Source organism: Cervus elaphus, chromosome X (genome assembly GCF_910594005.1).
Source record: "Cervus elaphus chromosome X, mCerEla1.1, whole genome shotgun sequence".
NCBI lineage: Eukaryota > Metazoa > Chordata > Mammalia > Artiodactyla > Cervidae > Cervus > Cervus elaphus.
Genome location: NC_057848.1, coordinates 104,421,104 through 104,441,988, shown reverse-complemented (window position 1 = coordinate 104,441,988; position 20,885 = coordinate 104,421,104). Strand labels below are relative to the sequence as shown.

The following is a 20,885-nucleotide window of genomic DNA, read 5'->3' as shown; positions in this document are numbered from 1 at the left end:
TTCTCCCCACATAGTGGTGAGGGGACCAGCTTTTCACTACTACATCATTTACATCTTACTAAGCTAACATTTTCACACAGAATACCATATTCTCTGTGCTTTATTCAAAAATTCCTTTCCCTTTTTGCCATCTCTCCTCTTCTGCCATTACTCATATCTGAAAGTACCAGCATAAACCTGAATTCAACACACTGAGCATCCCCTTTTCCACCCACAGTGACCTCACAAAGATAACATCGAGGGAGACAGAGATTAAGAGATATTTATTTCTCATTAGACTCAATTTCCACGGAGCCCATCCTGATTATATTGTATTGGATGTATTATACTGTATTAACTATCTTGGCTTTAATTTCCTCACCTGTGCAATGAGGAGATTGGATGGTTTAGTGGCTTGTAACCATTTTGGGGGATTACTATCTGAAAACTCTCAACTCACTAAGCTTTTCCTGCCAGGTTGCACTTCCTGAGAGCAGGTAGTCCAAGGTGGCCCCAGTCTCATCCAAGTATCAGATTAAAATATGGACTTTCTCCCCACAAAAGTGCATGTATGTTTGCTCACAAAAATTTTATAAATACTTTCAGAGAATCCAGAACTTTCTGAAGTTCCTGCATGGCTCATCAGTAAAAACTCATGCACAGAAAGATATCTAAGAATTCTTTTACTCCAATACTTTTTCTCTTAAGTGGTCAGCATGATTGGCCCAAGGCAAAATTATGTGTGGACACCCACACCCTTTCCATTCCTGAAAGTCTCCATTTCCTGTTAATTGTCCTGAAACTGCTAGGGTCTCTACTTAGAAGAGATTTGCTTGACTAACCTACACAAAGTATGGAATATGAAGCTATCTATACATGTTATGCTTCTCAACAGAGTTTGCTTTTGCAAAAAAGGACACAGAAAAGGAACAACAACAACAAAAACATTTCTGAAATACTGACTTTCCAGACCTGGTGGCAGGTTTGTGAATGGGCTTTTGAGTGTTAAAATATTTGCACTGAGTTTTACATTATGCAAGATAAATGACTTTCTAGTCTGTTTATGGATAAGGGTGTTTCTTTCTCTGTTAGTCATTGTCCATGTGTGTATGTCAGAATACAGGCTGTATAAAGTGATCTCGGTGGGCTTCAGCTGAATCCCTTATTACAAAAGGCTAGTACAGTAGATATCCTTCCTAACTGTGCATGCATGTGTGTTCAGTCGCCTCAGTCATGTCTGATTCTTTATGACTTCTGTCCATGGGATTCTCCAGGCAAGAATACAGGAGTGGGTTGTCGTGCCCTCATCCACGATCTTCCTAACCCAGGGACAGAACCCAGGTTGCCTGCATTGCAGGTGGAATTTTTTACCACGAGCCAGCAGGGAAGCCCACCCTTCCTAAATACTTATGCTAATTATAAGGACTTAAAATAAGAAACAATAAAATCACCTTTGCTTTGGATTCTGGTTAGAATGTGTAGATCTTTTACTATGTTCCCTTGGGTGTTGTTTTTATTGGGAAATCCAATGCTTATTTACATCTACACTGTTGATTTTAGTATAATATTCTTGGATATTTTCAAAATAATAAAATAGGTTCCCTTCAGGCCCTAAACATGTCCTAATACAAGAAAACCACTATTTATTACTTTTAACACTGTGTTCTGGACCATATATCTTTATTATCTAGATAAAAGATGAAAATTCAATGAACAAATTAAACTTTACTAGTTTGGTTTTGTAAATGAGTATGATCCTGAATAAATTCGCTCTTTTTATTTGGTCACTGGACTGTTTGTCTGGAATAGAAACAACTTTCCACTAATTCCCCTCTACATTTTTGCTAGATACAGTAAACTTCTCTAATGTGAATACTGTTTTATCACCTTCTTCCATCATTAAGTAAGAGACTCTACCCCAAACAAACACAAAGATACAGGTATCTGATATAAATGAAAACTTTGGCAAAGAAGGAAGGAGTTGAGTAGATTATCTACCTTAAGACTGCTTGGAATTTTGGTATTTAGAGATATATTTCAGTCCATTTATAACTACTTGGGAGTTCCCTAAATATAGAATCTCCTTTGTGCCATAATCCCATAATACCTATACTATGATAATTTTTCTTTTGACCTTGAACATCTCATGAATGTACACTTATAAGTCCTTTTGTTGTCTCTATATGTATAATGATTAATAAAATTTAGTTGAAATATTATACTTTGCCAACTGGTACCACTATATCCTGAGAATCAATAATGATATTCTCTCTCCTGAAATCTTAATTTCAAAACTGCAAATCAATCCTCAGCATTTCTTGACTATCAAAACTGTGTAACTTGGGGAAAGTTAGTTAACATATCTGAAGCTGTCTTTTTCCAATTATAAATTGGGGACAAATAGTACCTAAAATATAAGGTTGTTTTGATAAGTAAATAATGAATGTAAAGCAGGTATTATAGTGCCTGGAACATTGCCAAACCTCAGGTCATGAAGTATCCTCCCCTTTCACACCAAAAAGTGCTTTACTTAAAGTAGGAATGAGTATAATTAGTATTTTAACTGATAACCCCCCGAGGAAAACAATTTAGGTACCTATTTTAATGTATTTAATCTGTTAATTGCATATTAAAACACATTTTATTTATACATTTATAAATGGTGGTATGTTATTTTCATGAATGATAATGAGTTAATTCTATAAAATTACATAAAAAGGCATAAAATGTTCTGCAGTTTATACAATGTTAAAAATAATGCTGGCAATGAATAAATCACAACCAATGAAAGTTTAAGCTAATGAAAAATTTTGGAAAGGGAGAACCCTTGGTATTTAAAATTGCAGATATGATGGTATGAATATGTTTTGAAAAACTATATTAGTGATAATCTATATTATACCATGTAATATTTTATGTACAACACAACAAAAATGTTAAATTGAAACTTAGTAATTTTAGAATTGTGAGGTAAACTACCTCATGACAAAATATTTATTAAAAGGAAAATTATATCCTTGAAGTAATCATAAGAGCTCAAACATTTACTTCCACATTAGTATATTTTATATTTCAGAATTAAGTTTTTGAGAAGGAATAAAGAATTATCTTGATCTTTAGGTCTGTATCCTTAGTTTGAATGAGATTGATTTCTTTAAGTAAATCTAACTCAAAATATCCACTCCTTATATTACTGAGTGACTAACACTTTCACTTTATATGCACACACACACATACTTACACACACACACAAATGCATAGTTGTCGTTCAGTCACCAAGTCATGTCCAACCCTCTGGGACCCAATGAATTGCATCACACCAGGCTTCCCTGTCACTCACCATCTCCCACAGTTTGCCCAAGTTCATGTCCATTGAATCAGTGATGCCATCCAATCATCTCATCCTCTGTCATCCCCTTCTCCTCCTGCCTTCAATCTTTCCCAGCATCAGGGTCTTTTCCAATGAATCAGTTCTTCGCATGAGGAAAGGCAATAGCCTCAACTATACGGACCTTTGTCAGCAAAGTGATGTCTTTGCTCTCTAATACACTGTCTAGGTTTGTCATAGCTTCCCTGCCAAGAAGTAATCATCTTCTAATTTCATGGCTGCAGTCAACATCTGCAGCAATTTTAGAGCCCAAGAAGAGGAATCTATCACTGCTTCCACCTTTTCCCATTCTATTTGCCATGAAGGGATGGGACTGAATGCCATGATCTTAGTTTTTTTAATATTGAGTTTTAAGCTGGCTTTTTCACTCTCCTCTTTCACCCTCATCAAGAGGCTCCTTAATTCTTATTCAATTCCTGACATTAAAGTGGCATCAATTGCATATCTGAGGTGGTTGATATTTCTCCCAGCAATCTTGATTCCACCTTGTAACTCATACAGCCCAGCATTTTGCATGATGTGCCCTGCATGTAAGTTAAATAAACCAGGTGGCAATAAACAGTCTTCCCATACTCTTTTCTCAATTGTGAACCAGTCAGTTGTTCCATATAAGTCTCTAACTGTTGTTTTTTAATATGCATACTGGTTTCTCAGGAGACAGGCAAGATGGTCCGGTATTCCCATCTCTTTAAGAGTTTTCCAAAGTTTGTTATGATCCACACAGCCAAGGGCTTTAGCCCTTGAAACAGAGGCAGATTTTTTTTTTTTTTTTGGAGTTCCCTTGCTTTCTCTATGATCCAGCGAATGTTGGCAATTTGATCTTTGGTTCCTCTGCCTTTTCTAAACCCAAATTGGACATCCGGAAGTTCTCATTTCATGTACTGCTGAAGCCTAGCTAGAAGGATATTGAGCATAAGCTTACTAGCATGTGAGATGAATGCAACTGTCAGGTAGTTTGAACATTCTTTAGTATTGCCCTTCTTGGGAACTGGTATGAAGATTGACCTTTTCCAGTTTTGTGGCCACTGATGAGTTTTCCAAATTTGTTGGCATACTGAGTACAGCACTTTACCAGCATCATCTTTTGGGATTTTAAATAGCTCTGCTGGAATTCCATCATCTCCACTAGCTTTGCTGGCAGCAGTACCTCCTAAGGCCCACTTGACTTCACACTCCAGAATGTCTGGCTCTGGGTGAGTGACCACACCATCCTGGTTATCCAGGTCAACTTTTTTGTACAACTGTTTTGTACAGTTCTTCTGTGTATTCTTGCCCTCTCTTCTTGATCTCATCTTCTTCTATCAGGTCTTTACCATTTCTATCCTTGATTGTGCCCATCTTTGGATGAAATGTTACTTTGATATCTCTAATTTTCTTGAAGAGATCTCTAGTCTTCCCCGCTCTGTTATTTTCTTAATTTCTCTGCTTGTTCATAAATAAGGCATTCTTGTCACTCCTTGCTATTCTCTGCAGCTCTGCATTCAGTTGGGTTTACCTTTCCCTTTCTCCTTTTCTTTTGGCTTCTCTTATATCCTCAGATGTTTGTGAAGCCTCCTCAGACAACCACTTTGCCTTCTTGCATTTCTTTATCTTTGGGATGGTATTTTTTTACTGCCTCTTATACAATATTATGAATCTCTTTCCATAGTTCTTCAGGCACTCTGTTTACTAGATCTAATCTCTTGAATCTATTTGTCACCTCCACTGTGTATTCATAGGGGATGTGATTTAGGTCATATCTGACTGGCCTAGTGGTTTTCCCTAATGTAAGCCTGAATTTTGCTATAAGGAGCTGATAATCTGAGCCACAGTCAGCTCCAGGTCTTTGTTTACTGACTCTATACAGCTTCTCCATTTTTGTGTACAGAGAATGTAATTGATCTGATTTGGGTATTGAGCATTTGGTGATGGCCATGTGTAGAGTCATTTCTTATGTTGTTGAAAAAGAGTGTTTGCTATGACCAGTGTGTTCTCTTAGCAGAATTCCCTTAGTCTTTTCCCTGTCTCATTTTGTATTCCATGGCCAAACTTCCCTGTTATTCCAGGTATCTTTTGACTTCCTACTTTTCCATTCCAATCCCCTATGATGAATAGGACATCTTTTTTGGTGTTAGTTCCAGGAAGTTTTGTAGGTCTTCATAGAACTCATCAACTTCAGTTTCTTCAGCATCCATGGTTGGAGCATAGACCTGGATTACTGTGATACTGAATAATTTGCCTTGGAAATGAACAGAGATTATTTTGTTGTTTTTGAGATTACGTCCAAGTACTGTATGTCAGATTTGTTTGTTGATTATGAAGGCTCCTCCATTTCTTCTAAGGAATTCTTGCTCACAATAGTAGATATAATGGTCATCTGAATTAAAATCACCCATTCCCATCCATGTTAGTTCACTGATTCCTAAGATGTTGATGTTTACTCTTATCTCCTGCTTGACTATGTCCAATTTACCTTGATTCATGAACCTAACATTCCAGGTTCCTAAAGAATCCTGTTCTTACAGCATTGAATTTTACTATTATTATCAGGCACATCTACAACCGAGCATTTTTTTCTGCTTTGACCCAGCTGCTTAATCCTTTCTGGAGCTTTTAGTAATTGTCTTCTACTCTTCCCCAGTAGACTGTTGGACACCTTCCTATCAGGGAGGCGCATCTTTCAGTGTCTTTTTTTTTTTTTTTTTTTTTTTTTTTTGCCGTTTTATACAGTTCATGGTGTTCTAATGGCAAGAATACTGGAGTGGTTTGACATTTTCTCCTCCATACCTGAAGTAACAGGAAAATTTGGCCTTGGAGTACAGAATGAAGCAGGGCAAAGGCTAACAGGGTTTTGACAAGAGAATGCACTGGTCATAGCAAACACCCTTTCCAACAACACAAGAGAAGACTCTACATATGGGCGTCACCAGATGGTCAATACCAAAATCAGCTTGGTTATATTCTTTGCAGCCAAAGATGGAGAAGCTCTATACAGTCAGCAAAAACAAGACCAGGAGCTGACCGTGGCTCAGATCATGAATTCCTTATTGCCAAATTCAGAGTTAAATTGAAGAAAGTAGGGAAAACCACTAGACCATTCAGTTATGACCTAAATCAAATCTCTTTCGATTATACAGAGGAAGTGGCAAATAGATTCAAGGGATTAGATCTGTTAGACAGAGTGCCTGAAGAACTATGGATGGAGGTTTGTGACATTGTACAGGAAACGGTGATCAAGGTCACCCCCAAGAAAAAGAAAACCAAAATGGTTGCCAGAAGAGGCCTTACAAATAGCTATGAAAAGAAGAGAAGTGAAAGGCAAAGGAGAAAAGGAAAGATATACCCATTTGAATGCAGAGTTCCAAAGAAGAGCAAGGAGAGATAAGAAGGTCTTCCTCAGTGATCAGTGCAAAGAAATAGAGGAAAACAATAGAATGGGAAAGACTAGATATCTCTTCAAGAAAATTAGAGATACCAAGGGAAAATTTCATGCAAAGATGTGGACAATAAAAAACAGAAATGGTATGGACCTAACAGAAGCAGACTATATTAAGAAGAGGTGGCAAGAATGCACAGAAGTACTATACAAAAAAAAATGTTCATGACCCGGATAATCACAATGCTGTGATGACTCACCTAGAGTCGGACATCCTGGAATATGAAGTCAAGTGGGCCTTAGGAAGCATCACTATAAACAAAGCTAGTGGAGGTGATGGAATTCCAGTTGAGGTATTGCAAATCTTAAAAGATGATGCTGTGAAAGTGCTGCACTCAATAGGCCAACAAATTTGGCCCCAGCAGTCGCCACAGAACTGGAAAAGCTCAGTTTTCTTTCAAATCCCAAAGAAAAGCAATGCCAAAGAATGCTCAAGCTACTGCACAATTGCACTCATCTCACACGCTAGCAAAGTTATGCTGAAAATTCTCCAAGCCAGGCTTCAACAGTACAGGAACAATGAACTTCCAGATATTCAAGCTGGATTCAGAAAAGTCAGAGGAACCAGAGATCAAATTGCCAACATCCATTGGATCATGGAAAAAGCAAGAGAGTTCCAGAAAAAAACACCTACTTCTCTTTTATCGACTATGCCAAAGTTTTTGACTATGTGGATCACAACAAACTATGGAAAATTCTTAAAGAGATGGGAATACCAGACCGCCTAACCTGTCTCATGAGAAATCTGTATTCAAGTCAAGAAGCAACAGTTAGAACTGGACGTGAAACAACAGAATGATTCTAAATCGGGAAAAGAGTGTGTCAAGGCTGTATATCTTCACCCTTCTTATTTTACTTATATGCAGAGTACATCATAAGAAATGCTGGACTGGATGAAGCACAAGCTGGAATCAAGATTTCCAGGAGAAATATCGATAACCTCAGATATGCAGATGACACCACCCTTATGGCAGCAAGTGAAGAAGAACTAAAGAGCCTCTTGATGAAAGTGAAATAGAAGAGTGAAAAAGTTGGATTAAAGCTCAACATTCAGAAAACTAAGATCATGGCATCTGGTCCCATCACTTCATGGGAAATAGATGGGGAAACAGTGGAAAGAGTGGCTGACTTAATTTTTGTGGGCTCCAAAATCACTGCAGATGGTGACTGCTGCCATGAAATTAAATACTTACTCCTTGGAAGGAAAGTTATGCCCAACCTAGACAGCATATTAAAAAGCAGAGACGTTAGTCAAGTCTATGATTTTTCCAGTAGTCATGTATGGATGTGAGAGTTGGACTGTAAAGAGAGCTGAGCATCGAAGAATTGATGCTTTTGAACTGTGGTGTTGGAGAAGACTCTTGAGAGTCCCTTGGACTGCAAGGAGATCCAACCAGTCCATCCTAAAAGATATCAGTCTTGGTTGTTCACTGGAAGGACTGATGTTGAAGCTGAAACTCCAAACTTGGCCACCTGATGCAAGGAGCTGACTCATTTGAAAAGACCCTGATGCTGGGAAAGATTGAAAGCAGGAGGAGAAGGGGACGACAGAGGATGACATGGTTGGATGGCATCACCGACTCAATGGACATGAGTTTGAGTAAACTCCAGAAGTTGGTGATGGACAGGGAGGCCTGGCATGCTGCAGTCCATGAGGTCACAAAGAGTTGGACATGACTGATTGACTGAACTGAACTGATTATTTACTTATTGAAATCCTGCCATTCTTAGCATACTCAGCCTACTGTCTCCTTCTCTTGTAATGCTTTCCTGAGTTCCATCCTGAATTTCCACTTCTCACTCCAGTCATTACTTGACTTCTGCTGTGAAATCTTGCAACCTTAAATGTGATATTATTAAACCCTTATCACATATACGTTGCTTCATATTTGTGGCAATTGCATAATGTCTTATCTGGCTAACTAGATGCTAAATATTTGTTTGAAAGTGGTACCCTGCCCTTTGCTACCACTCCCTTCCCACACTTTCCCCCTCATTCCCTCCTCCCAAGCTGCATTTGATCCACTAGTCTTCATTTAGCAATTTTGAAATAAATATTTGCTGAATGGAGTGTGGGAGGGAAAGAGCATTGTAATAAACTCTAGAGAAAACCAAAGCAAATAAGAACTTTTCCTAAAATAAACAAACAAATCATTACCCCCATATCCTGCCAGACCTTGGAGTACAGAGTAAAAAGACAAAGCAGGGGTAATATATTTTGGTCTATTGTCAGCATACCTGACTTCAGGCAAATTTAGATTAATTTACTCTTCTCCCCCAACCTTATTTTTCCCCAACTACCTCAGGACTATTCTCACCATAGCTATCCTAGTGCAAAGTCATTAAAGACTATTTTTGGCAGCTTAGTTTTCCCATCCTGGAATCTCTTCAGTTTTCCTTTATGACTTGTTCCCACCATCTACTTCTGTCTTTTCAATTCTAATTAACTCATTTACGCTAAGATTTTTAAGGAAGTCTATTTCTAAGTGAGCATCAGGATTGGAAAATCAACTTTAAAAAGAAGAAATGCTTACTTCCAAAAGGCTGGTGTTTCAGACATTAGTGAAGGAAGCATTTTAAAGTAGAGCCCTACAGGTTCTCCATATAGTATATCACACAGATATGTCCTGGTGTGAGACTGGACCTGCACCAACATACTTCTTTCTCCTATGGCCTACATGAAAAATTCCCTCTCTCTGATCTAAAGATCAAGTCTTGGGAAATGCTTTTAGCTGTCTCTTGTTCATCTTCCAGTGGTTCTGATGGTGGTAATATGGTAGGGTATGTGTGTATGTTCATTCACTAAGTCATGTCCAATTCTTTGCAACCCTATGAACTGCAGCCTGACAGGCTCTTCTGTCCATGGGATTCTCCATGCAAGAATACTGGAGTGAGTTGCCATTTCCTCCTCTAGGGGATCTTCCCAACCCAGAGGTAAACCCACATCTCCTGCGTCTCCTTCATTGGCAGGTAGATTCTTTACCACTGAGCCCCTGGGGAAGGCCAGTAGTAGAGTATTAGGTGCCTAATACAGTATGGTACTAAGCTCTGGGGCTCCAAGGTTCCATCTTCAAGAGGTTGTGGCTATGAATATTGGCTACAGGAAACAAGCCTGTTTTCACTCAGTCCTCCCTAAACCGAGAGGAGATGAGTGCTTACCTACACTTCCTGGTCACAAGGGTTCTGAGGGAAATGGGGAGTGGGTGGACAGGATGTGGTCAGTTAAGTATCTCCAAACCTCTTAAGGAGTAGGATATTTATTTCATTGTTAAGACTTTGAAGATTTAAACATAAAAGAATACTCTAGACAGAGGCCATCCGTAGCTTGACCTCTCCTATTTGGAGCTACCTAAGGGACATCCTCTTGAAAGGGATCTCTAGTCTTTCCAATTCTATTGTTTTCCTCTATTTCTTTGCATTGATTGCTGAGGAAGGCTTTATTATCTCTCCTTGCTATTCTCTGGAACGCTGCATTCAAATGTGTAAATCTTTCCCTTTCTCCTTTGCTTTTTCCTTCTCTTCTTTTCACAGCTATTTGTAAGGCCTCCTCAGACAGCAATTTTGCTTTTTGCATTTCTTTTTCTTGGGGATGGTCTTGTTCCCTGTCTCCTGTACAATGTCACGAACCTCCGTCCATAGTTCATCAGGCACTCTGTCTATCAGATCTAGTTCCTTAAATCTATTTCTCACTTGCACTGTATAGTCATAAGGGATTTGATTTAGGTCATACCTGAATGGTCTAGTGGTTTTCTCCACTTTCTTCAATTTAAGTCTGAATTTGGCAATAAGGAATTCATGGTCTGAGCTACAGTCTGCTCCCAGTCTTATTTTTGCTAACTGTATAGAGCTTCTCCATCTTTGGCTGCAAAGGATATAATCAATCTGATTTCAGTGTTGACCATCTGGTGATTTCCATGTGTAGAATCTTCTCTTATGTTGTTGGAAGAGGGTGTTTGCTATTACTAGTGCATTCTCTTGGCAGAACTCTGTTAGCCTTTGCCCTGCTTCATTCTGTACTCCAAGACCAAATTTGCCTGTTACTCCAGGTGTTTCTTGACTTCTTACTTTTGCATTACAGTCCCCTATAATGAAAAGGACATCTTTTTTGGATGTTAGTTCTAGCAGGTCTTGTAGATCTTCATAGAACAGTTCAACTTCTGCTTCTTCAGCATTACTGGTCAGGGCAATACCCTGATAGTGAATGGTTTGCCTTGGAAACGAACAGAGATCATTCTGTTGTCTTTGAGATTGCATCCAAGTACTAACCCTAACCCTGCCTCTTGAGAAACCTGTATATAGGTCAGGAAGCAACAGTTAGAACTGGGCATGGAACAACAGACTGTTTCCAAATAGGAAAAGGAGTATGTCAAGGAATATATTGTCACCCTGCTTATTTAACTTATATGCAGAGTACATCATGAGAAACCCTGGGCTGGAATCAAGCACAAGCTGGAATCAATTGCCGGGAGAAATATCAATAATCTCAGGTATGCAAATGACACCACCCTTATGGCAGAAAGTGAAGAAGAACTAAAGAGCCTCTTGATGAAAGTGAAAGAGAGTGAAAAAGTTGGCTTAAAACTCAACATTCAGAAAACTAAGATCATGGCATCTGGTCCCATCACTTCATGGCAAATAGATGGGGAAATAGTGGCTGACTTTATTTTTCTGGCCTCCAAAATCACTGTGGATGGTGATTGCAGCCTTGAAATTAAAAGACGCTTGCTCCTTGGAAGGAAATTATGACCAACCTAGATAGCATAGTAAGAATCAGAGACATTATTTTGCCAACGAAGGTCCGTCTATTCAAGGCTATGGTTTTTCCAGTGGTCATGTATGGATGTGAGAGTTGGACTATAAGGAAAGCTGAGTGCAGAAGATTTGATGCTTTTGAACTGTGGTGTTGGAGAAGGCTATTGAGAGTCCCTTGGACTGCAAGGGGATCCAACCAGTCCATCCTAAAGGAGATCAATCCTGTGTGTTCATTGGAGGGACTGATGTTGAACCTGAAATCCCAATACATTGGCCACCTGATGAGGAGAGCTGATTCATTTAAAAAGACCCTGATCCTGGGAAACATTGAGGGCAGGAGGAAAAGGGGATGACAGAGGATGAGATGGTTGGATGGAATCACCGACACAATGGACATGAGTTTGGGTGGACTCTGGGAGTTGGTTATGTACAGGGAGGCCTGGTGCGGTGCAGTTCATGGGGTCGCAAAGAGTCAGACACGACTGAGCAACTGAAGTGAACTGAAGGGACATCCTTAGACAGGGCTGTCCATTTTGGTACTTGAACACAGTATTGAGGGTCTGTGAGAAAAGATAACAGTAAAGATTACAGTGATCCACTATCTTTGCATGAGACCAAAGGAAACCTAGTTTCAGAAAGAGGCTGCATTCACATATAGGCTGTGTATTACCACACACTCAAAGCTGAGTGCAACCACAAGACTGAAAGCCAATGTACTGTGGTCCTATAAATAGAAATGAGAATTTATTTGTTAAGTGTGAAGCTTTGCAGACTGTATGTGCAGCCCATAGTGTTAGCCTTGCATCATTAATCAGAGGGAGAGAGAGAGAGAGAGAGAGAACATGTACAACTGTTAGTTCAAGCTGCCCGTGGAAAACGGAAATGTTCGGTGTTCAGAGTGGCTTGCATATTTCACTCTGACATCTCACTATCATGTTTTTCAATATGATAGTGGTTAGGCAATGCAGATAATTATTTTTCTTTTTTCTCTTGCTTTTTTCATTTTTCTTTTGGCTTTCTTTTATTTTGTTTTCTTTTTACTCTTTCCTTCCAACCACTTTCCCTCCTTTCTTTCTCTTGTGTCTTTCTTTCTTCTTTTTTTGGTGGGGATTTGTAGTGAAGAGAGATTGGATTTAGTTTTTTTCAGAACAAAGAGCTTAAATTGATGCACAGATCAGTAGCATCTGTGTTGGAGTGGCTCTCACATGAATTATTTGGATATCTCTGGAGAAAACAGAAAGAAGTTGAAACGGTAAGCTCCAGTTTTTAAGTGCATATTAGCTGTTATCTGTGCCTTTCATCTTTGATGTCTTCAACTGATCTCTTCACACCAGATTCTGGGTAAACTGTCAGATTTAAGGGTGGCATGGATGTAGTAAACCTGGACCATCCTTGCATGTCATTTCCTTGGTATTTGCACAACAAAAATAATTGTACAGTTGACTACCTGAGGTGGGAGGGAGGAAGAATCTTTGAACTTGGAGAAATATAAGTTTGCCATAGAGAGGTTTTTCATAACGTGTTTCCATCAGTTGATATTGAATAAAAATAGCCTTATGAACATTCATGATTTAATCAACTCTGTATTAAGTAGAGTTGCTTATATGAATGCACAGGACTGTTTTTATCTACTCTTTGCTATAACTCTTTGGGAATGATATTTTTATCTGCCAAAATATTAAATCTGTGTCATTTTCAAAATGAGCTATAATTAAGAAAACAAGAGGACCCTTACCAACATGAATGTGTGTTCCTATTAGCTTGTATAAGTTACATATTTTCACTCTAAATTATCATTTAAATTATAATAACTGTTGGCTATAGAGAATTATCTCTCAAACAAGACATTTCAGTAAGAAAAAAACATGTTTCTAATGAGAGCGGAAATAAGAAAGATAACAGACACAGTTGCTCATAGATAAGCTGTGTCTATCAGAATAAATAATTGGTATATTTATAAAGTCAACAACGGATAAAATAATTTTGAATTAAATTCACATTGTTATACATTTAAAATTGACAACATATTTTGACAAAATGTAACTGAAATTGTTTTCTGGTTTGCATGTTGTCTTTCTTTTGTGCTCAAAGAGAAAATATTAATGAAGTTACCTTCAAAATTTCAAAGTCCCTGGGTTGGGAAGATCCCTTGGAGAAGGGAAGAGCAACCCAAACCAGTATTCTTGCCTGGAAAATCCCACGGATGGAGGAGCCTGGCGGGCCCCAATCCATTGGGTCACAAAGAGTTGGACACGACTGAGCAACTAACACACTCACACTCAAATTTTAAGTGATGAGCCTATCAATAGCATGTAACCACTAGAAACTGCATCCCAAGATTAAAAGAAAGGAAATGATAGATTTTTATGGTGCAACAAGACCCAAGATTAAATTCCAAATGATTTTCCTTCTCCCTTCTCTGCTGTTGACAGTGGTATGCAAGCACTTCATATTATAATGCTATAATATTTCCAAGGAAGAAACAAGTTAAAATTTTATTCAACTAGCAAAGCTACATGTATTTGTTAGAAAGGTTTGTGTCATTCAGCAAAGGGTATATATTTCTGAATGTTTTAGCTGCTGTAAATCTCAGATATGGTGGCAAAAACACCAATCTTATAGATGGGATTTAAGTTTTTTAGCCCAGGGAAAGATTCTATACTAGTGAATATTTGGAATACATAAATGCCATCCTCCAAGAAGTCTGTGCCAGAGGGAGAAAATTTTTTAATTACAAAAATTTTCTTTGCACTTGTGAACACATGTAATACTACTCTGACTTGCTAATGTTTACAGTAACATTTCTGTGAGACAGGAACCATCTAGTGTATCTATTCTGTTGGGGCCAGCATAATATAGTACAGAATACTGTAAAGGTGAATAAACACATGAGGGTCATCAATTCTTCCAAAAAGTTCACTGAATTTCCACCTAGGGATTCTTAGGAATGAATGAGCTCAATTATCCCCCTTAATACTAGGTTCAGTTCAGTTCAGTTGCTTAGTTGTGTCCAACTCTTGGCAACCCCATGGACTGCAGCATCCCAGGCTCCCCTGTCCATCACCAACTTTCGGAGCTTGCTCAAATGCATGCCCATTGAGTTGGTGATACCATCCAACCATCTCATCCTTTGTCGTCCCCTTCTCCTCCTTCCTTCAATCTTTTCAAGCATCAGGGTCTTTACTAATGAGTCAGTTCCTCGTATCAGGTGGCCAAAGTATTGGAGCTTCAGCTTCAGCATCAGTCCTTCCAACGAATATTCAGGACTGATTTCCTTTAGGATTAACTAGTTTGATCTCCTTGCACTAGATAGCTGAAATTAAAAGGAGAAACAAGCATGCTTTTTGTCTTTCTCTGATAGACACTTTTTGGCACCAATCAGATGCCTAAAACTGAGAAGAGAATTTAAATTCTTCTTCTGACCCTTTACTTAATCCTGGAAGAGTGACCATAGACAGTCTTATTTCCCTTGCTCATTAAAGTGACATCTCCAAAGGCCTCCTCTTATGCCATAGGTCCCAAGAATAAATCACCAGAACCCTAGTCAGAGAATATGAAATTATTAGAGGCATACTTGAATCTTGTCATTCACAGGATCAGTGCTGAACATCAAGACTGCTTTATGCTTTGAGAAGTGACATAGATTGTCAGTTTGCATTTTACAATTGGAAAAGCTGAGGCCCGAATAGTTGAAGTGAATGGGTTAAGTATCACTGTGAGTTTGTAACAGAAAATGCTGGATTCTAGGTCTTGTGACACTTTGTCCAGTGCTCATTTCATTTTACTGCCTATCAAGGCTTGAAGATTAACAGACACATTCATTTTTCATTGACAGATGTTAAAAAGATGTCACTTTGAAATCACTCATGGACTCTCAATACTGGGGTCACAATTGAGGCTTCTCCCAAGGGCCCTGATAATGTAGCAAACCTTAATTTGCTGGGGTTTACCACTGTTTCCTACTGTGCTAAGTGAAAAAAAAAAATTCAAAATGCAAATTGATATACCCTAAGTGCCGTGATATAACACTGCCACAGACCTGGCCATGGACTGAATGCTTTTGTGCTATATTGAGTGCCAGGGCATAAATTTGGCCAAGCTAAAGGCATGAGAGAGTACTAAGGAAGCCCCAAGGTCTAGGAGATTCCAAATCTGAGAAGAAAATCAAGATTACAGGGTATCCGCCAGGCAAAAACAGGTATATGGGGCTTAGGATAAAGTGTGAGGAAGCTAAATATTATAACAATTGTTAGTATGTGAATCCCAAAGAGGACGCAATTGTTAATGGCTTGGCTATAACTAATGTTTATTGTATAAGAGGGTGATAATCTGAGATTTGAATATTAAAGTGGGCTCTCTTGGTATAGTCATTGAAAGATGATTAGGAGTAGAAAGTGTACTTCACAGACATTACTTTATTTACAGCAACAGCGGCATTAGCTAGATGCAGATAAACTTCTTGAGAAATAATCAGACGTGCATAATCTTAACTAAAATCATCTGTATAGACTCTGGAGATTTGGGTATGCACCTTGGTGACTCAGATGGTAAAGAATCTGCCTGCAATGCAGGAGACCCTGGTTTGATCCCTGGGTCAGGAAGATCCCTTGACGGTAGGCATGACAACCCACTCCAGTATTCTTGCCTGGAGTACTCCATGGACAGAGGAGCCTGACAGGCTACAGTCCATGAGGTAGCAAAGAGCTGGACAGGACTGAACAGCCAACATTTCACTTTCAAGAACTTCACTAACTGATTACCTAGTAAGGAAACCAAAGTTTAAATCATTGGCCATGATCAGTATATGTCACCTAGAAGCAGGACTTATATTCAGAGCATAAACTAAGGCTGCCCATTCAGGCTCAGTTGTATCTCAGACAGCATGATTACTGTTTTATTAGGTACCTAAAATGTATGCAAATATCTGCCACCAAGTCAAAAGTCCCTAAATTCCTTCCTTAATTGACAATATATTTGTTTCTTCCAAGAGCTTTTACTCATTACAATAAATACTATTTATAGGCAACAATGACAAGATTTTGTCCATATTATTAGCAGTAGAAGAAATGTTTTAATATTGTTATATTTATAATTATTTAGCAAAAATTCCTTTCAGCTTTTCTTGGCAGATCAGATTCATGTATTTCTCATAAGCTAACAAGATGGTACCAGATATTTCTTAAAAGCTAATGATATGTTTTATATTATAAAATAATTCTTCCAAGTTATTTATAGGATAACAGTAGTGGTTTTGATTTACTATTTGGAGTATTAAATCTTTTTTAAATGACACAAAGTGACCTATGTATTGGATTTTTAAAAATTTGTTATTCTGAGTGGCTACTCTACTTTGAAGTGTCTGCCCAATGTTATGCTGGAAAACGAATGACATGCACAATATGGACTGATTTATTACTTATCCAATTTGTTTCATTTTTTAAAAAAAATTCAATTTCAAAACTGCAAAAGGACATGTTTTCTTGATATTTGTAATTAAGGTCACATCAATGGATATAATTAAACCATCTTGATTATAAAGGTGAGTAAGACAGTGGCTCCAAACTACAGAAACAATTTGTGTTCTAAATTTACTATAACGAGTTGAAAATCTCTTTCTCTCTTTTCTTCTTGGAAAATGAAGTTGTTGAAACTAATGAACATTCTTGGCAACTTGACACTAATATATTGTGATATTAGTGAATCAAGGATATTTACTAGGCATTCTTGTAAAGAATCTGAAACAAAAAAACTGGTGTTATCTTTAAACACAATGATATGACAAAGTTAGGTATCTTGATGCTTATACATGCCTCTCACAGTGGAAAGTTAAATAATTATCCAAATAATTCAGTTAATGTTGATAAAGGAAGAGCATAACTTGGGTCCAATAAACAAACTTTTCTTTAGCAGACACAATGTTGTTGTTCTCTTACTGTTTTTGTCCAATATACTTGGTTAGTTAAATTTGTAAGTATAAAAATAATTTAGAAATTATTATTTCTATTTTTTTTCTTGGGTGGTAAGGATGTGCAGAGGGGATTTTTAAATCTATATTATCCTGCTCCTTATTAATTTGTATAAACAAGAATTTTACTAACTTAATATTCTAAAGATATATTTGTCATTTTCTCCATATTTCCATAATAATAATATTAATAACATCTGTTTCTATCTTGTTTGATCGAATTTTGATTGGCATCTGATTTTTTTCTTATTTTGTTGTTGCTTACTCATTTTTCCTTTCATCTTAATATATTTTTAACTCTAAAAGTACAAGTAGACCTCTTTTTCTAAGAATTCTAGGCTTAAAACTAGGTAGTACTAATTTTTAATACTTCATAAAACTAATTCTATATAACAAGGGAAATTTCAGTCACTTGACCTAGCATTAACCTCTCTTTGGAAGAGCCACTGATGATAGAAATAACTGGTTTGATTATCAAAATCAAGCACAGTCCATGTCAAGACATCATGTCTTTCCCTCTGAAAGTCTATGACTTCCAAATCTTACCAGGATTAAAAAATGAATTGTTTTAATTTCCCATCAATGGATATGATAAATTCACTCTGTTGATGCTCTACCTAGCTGAAGCACAATAGGAATATGACATACTGTGAAACTATCCATCTAGATAACCAATCCAGGTTAATTAGGGAAAGTAGATTTTTGGGGCTGAGTTATCCAGAGTGTGTGATCATCCTCTGTATTTTGAGTTGCTCAGCTTTTCTCTGACCATTTGCTGGAAGATCATTTTGGTCACAGAAAATAGTGTAAACTTCATTCAATTTTGGACCATGAAATTTGGTTAAGCAAAACACTGTAAATACATTTTGCAATAAGCAGAGACAAGAGTGCTGTTTCTCAGAATTCACAGAGGATGGCCTGGAATATATTTTACATAGAATTACTTTGGGCTCCAAAATCACTGTAGATGGTGATTGCAACCATGAAATTAAAAGACGCTTACTCCTTGGAAGAAAAGTTATGACCAAACTAGATAGCATATAAAAAACCAACAAAGGTCCATCTAGTCAAGGCTATGGCTTTTTCAGTAGTCACGTATGATGTGAGAGTTGGACTGTGAAGAAAGCTGAGCGCTGAAGAATTGATGCTTTTGAACTGTGGTGTTGGAGAAGACTCTTGAGAGTCCCTTGGACTGCAAGGGGATCCAACCAGTCCATCCTAAAGGAGATTAGTCCCGGGTGTTCATTGGAAGACTGATGCTGAAGCTGAAACTCCAATATTTGGCCACCTCATGCGAAGAGTTGACTCATTTGGAAAAGACCCTGATGCTGGGAGGGATTGAGGGCAGGAGGAGAAGGGGACGACAGAGGATGAGATGGCTGGATGGCACCACCGACTCGATGGACATGAGTTTGAATAAACTCCGGGAGCTGGTGATGGACAGGGAGACCTGGTGTGCTGCGATTCATGGGGTCTCAAAGAGTCGGACATGACTGAGCGACTGAACTGAACTTGTTAATAAGCATCTTGATTCAAAATTACGGTTGTGATAATTGAACATTAAGAAATGTCACCTGTGTGTCTGAATCTTTTCTATGGGGAAAAAAAAATCACTGAGGAAATTTAAAGCTGTTTGACCTCTGGGAATCAGTAAATTGAAAATCCCTGTGACATCATTCAATAAGGAAGAGATGCTAAGGTTGATTAACCTGGGTTATAAGTTGCTCCTTGACTGGGACTTGGGAAAAAACATATGGAGCCAGACTAAAAACTTATGCTAAACAAGTCTGGAAAATATGGCATTATGGTTAATCATGCTGGCTCCTATTCAAATGCAGTATGATCTCCAATATGCAGGATGCTTTAATACATTGGATAGAGATGCAGTCTTTCCCCCAGCCTTTTCATTTGGTCACACATTTGTGAACTTGAAGCAAATATTTTGATATGAAATTAAAATGAAAGGTGAATTATCTTAGTAAACTCATCTCCAAAGACTTATGATACTGCCTTGGAAATTTTAACTCTAATCTAGTAATGAATTCATGCATTAACCCTCTTGTCACATTGGGCCAAAGAATGGACAATACTCTTATGTAATCATAATCAATTTATTACCTTTTCCCATGAAATTTTGACATTTTTATTAAAAAAAGATGGATTGTCTAATAGTGCATTTTCAAAATAAGATTTTAATTTCACATTACCCTTTTTTAGATTTGAAAAATTAATTTTGGAATATAAATTAATTTTGATTTGCTCAATCTCACTCTTAAGCATATTGATTTCATTATCCTCATGAAAAATTCTGAGTCTTTCACTTTCTTCTATTATTAAAATTCTGGGAGACCAGTCTAGTTTTTATAAGAAAGGAAAAATAACTAGAATTTTCCAATATGATTTATGAGTTTAGATATACATTTAGTGGTTCCAAAATCCTCCGAAAAGCTCAAGCTGTGAACTCTGTGGTCTAAGGGTCAACATCAAATTCAGGCTAACCTTGAGCTGTTTTCTCCCCAAAGAACTAATGCCCTATTCAAAATCATGTATCTTCCTAGCAATGACTCCAGAGAAAACTACTAAATAATTAATAAGCTATCTATAGCCTAGGATTAAGCAATTTTTTCCCACTTATTTGTATTATTAGTTGGAGACTAATTACTTTACAATATTGTAGTGGTTTTTTGCCATACATTGACATGAATCAGCCATGGATTTACATGTATTCCCCATCCCGATTCCCCCTCCCACCTCCCTCTCCGCCTGATCCCTCTGGGTCTTCCCAGTGCACCAGGCCTGAGCACTTGTCTCATGCATCCAACCTGGGCTGGTGATCTATTTCACCCTAGATAATATACATGTTTCGATGCTGTTCTCTTGAAACATCCCACCCTCTCCTTCTCCCACAGAGTCCAAAAGTCTGTTCTGTACATCTGTGTCTCTTTTTCTGTTTTGCATATAGGGTTATCATTACCATCTTTCTAAATTCCATATATATGTGTTAGTATACTGTAATGGTCTTTATCTTTCTGGCTTACTTCACTCTGTATAATGGGCTCCAGTTTTATCCATCTCATTAGAACTGATTCATGGATTAACCAATTTTTAAGCCTATATACTACAAGCCCTAACATTGGTTTTGAGTCCTCTACTATCAAAAATAAAAATGATTATTATTTATTGTGCATTTATGATGTGCACAAAGCATTGGACAATAACTCTTACTTCTTAAGAATAACTTTATTATTCCCCCCATCATATAGATGGGGAAAAGCAATGTGAAAGAAATTAAATAACTTACTCAAAGTTTTACAACTGTCTTGTTCAAATTTCAAACCCAGTTCTGTTGGTTGTCAAAGCCTTTTCCATTACACTAGGTTGTCTCT

At 37.7% G+C, this 20,885-nt stretch overlaps 1 protein-coding gene across 5 annotated transcripts in view; it reads left to right on the top strand.

Moving 5' to 3' along the window:
• The first annotated feature begins 12,342 nt into the window (after window positions 1-12,342).
• Window positions 12,343-20,885, top strand: part of GPR174 (G protein-coupled receptor 174) — a 39,109-nt gene continuing 30,566 nt past the window's right edge. For all 5 annotated transcript variants that reach the window (XM_043897042.1, XM_043897037.1, XM_043897039.1 and 2 more), the window contains exon 1: window positions 12,343-12,786. The gene's annotated coding sequence lies outside the window, so the exon portion shown is untranslated. The remainder of the gene's footprint in view (window positions 12,787-20,885) is intronic.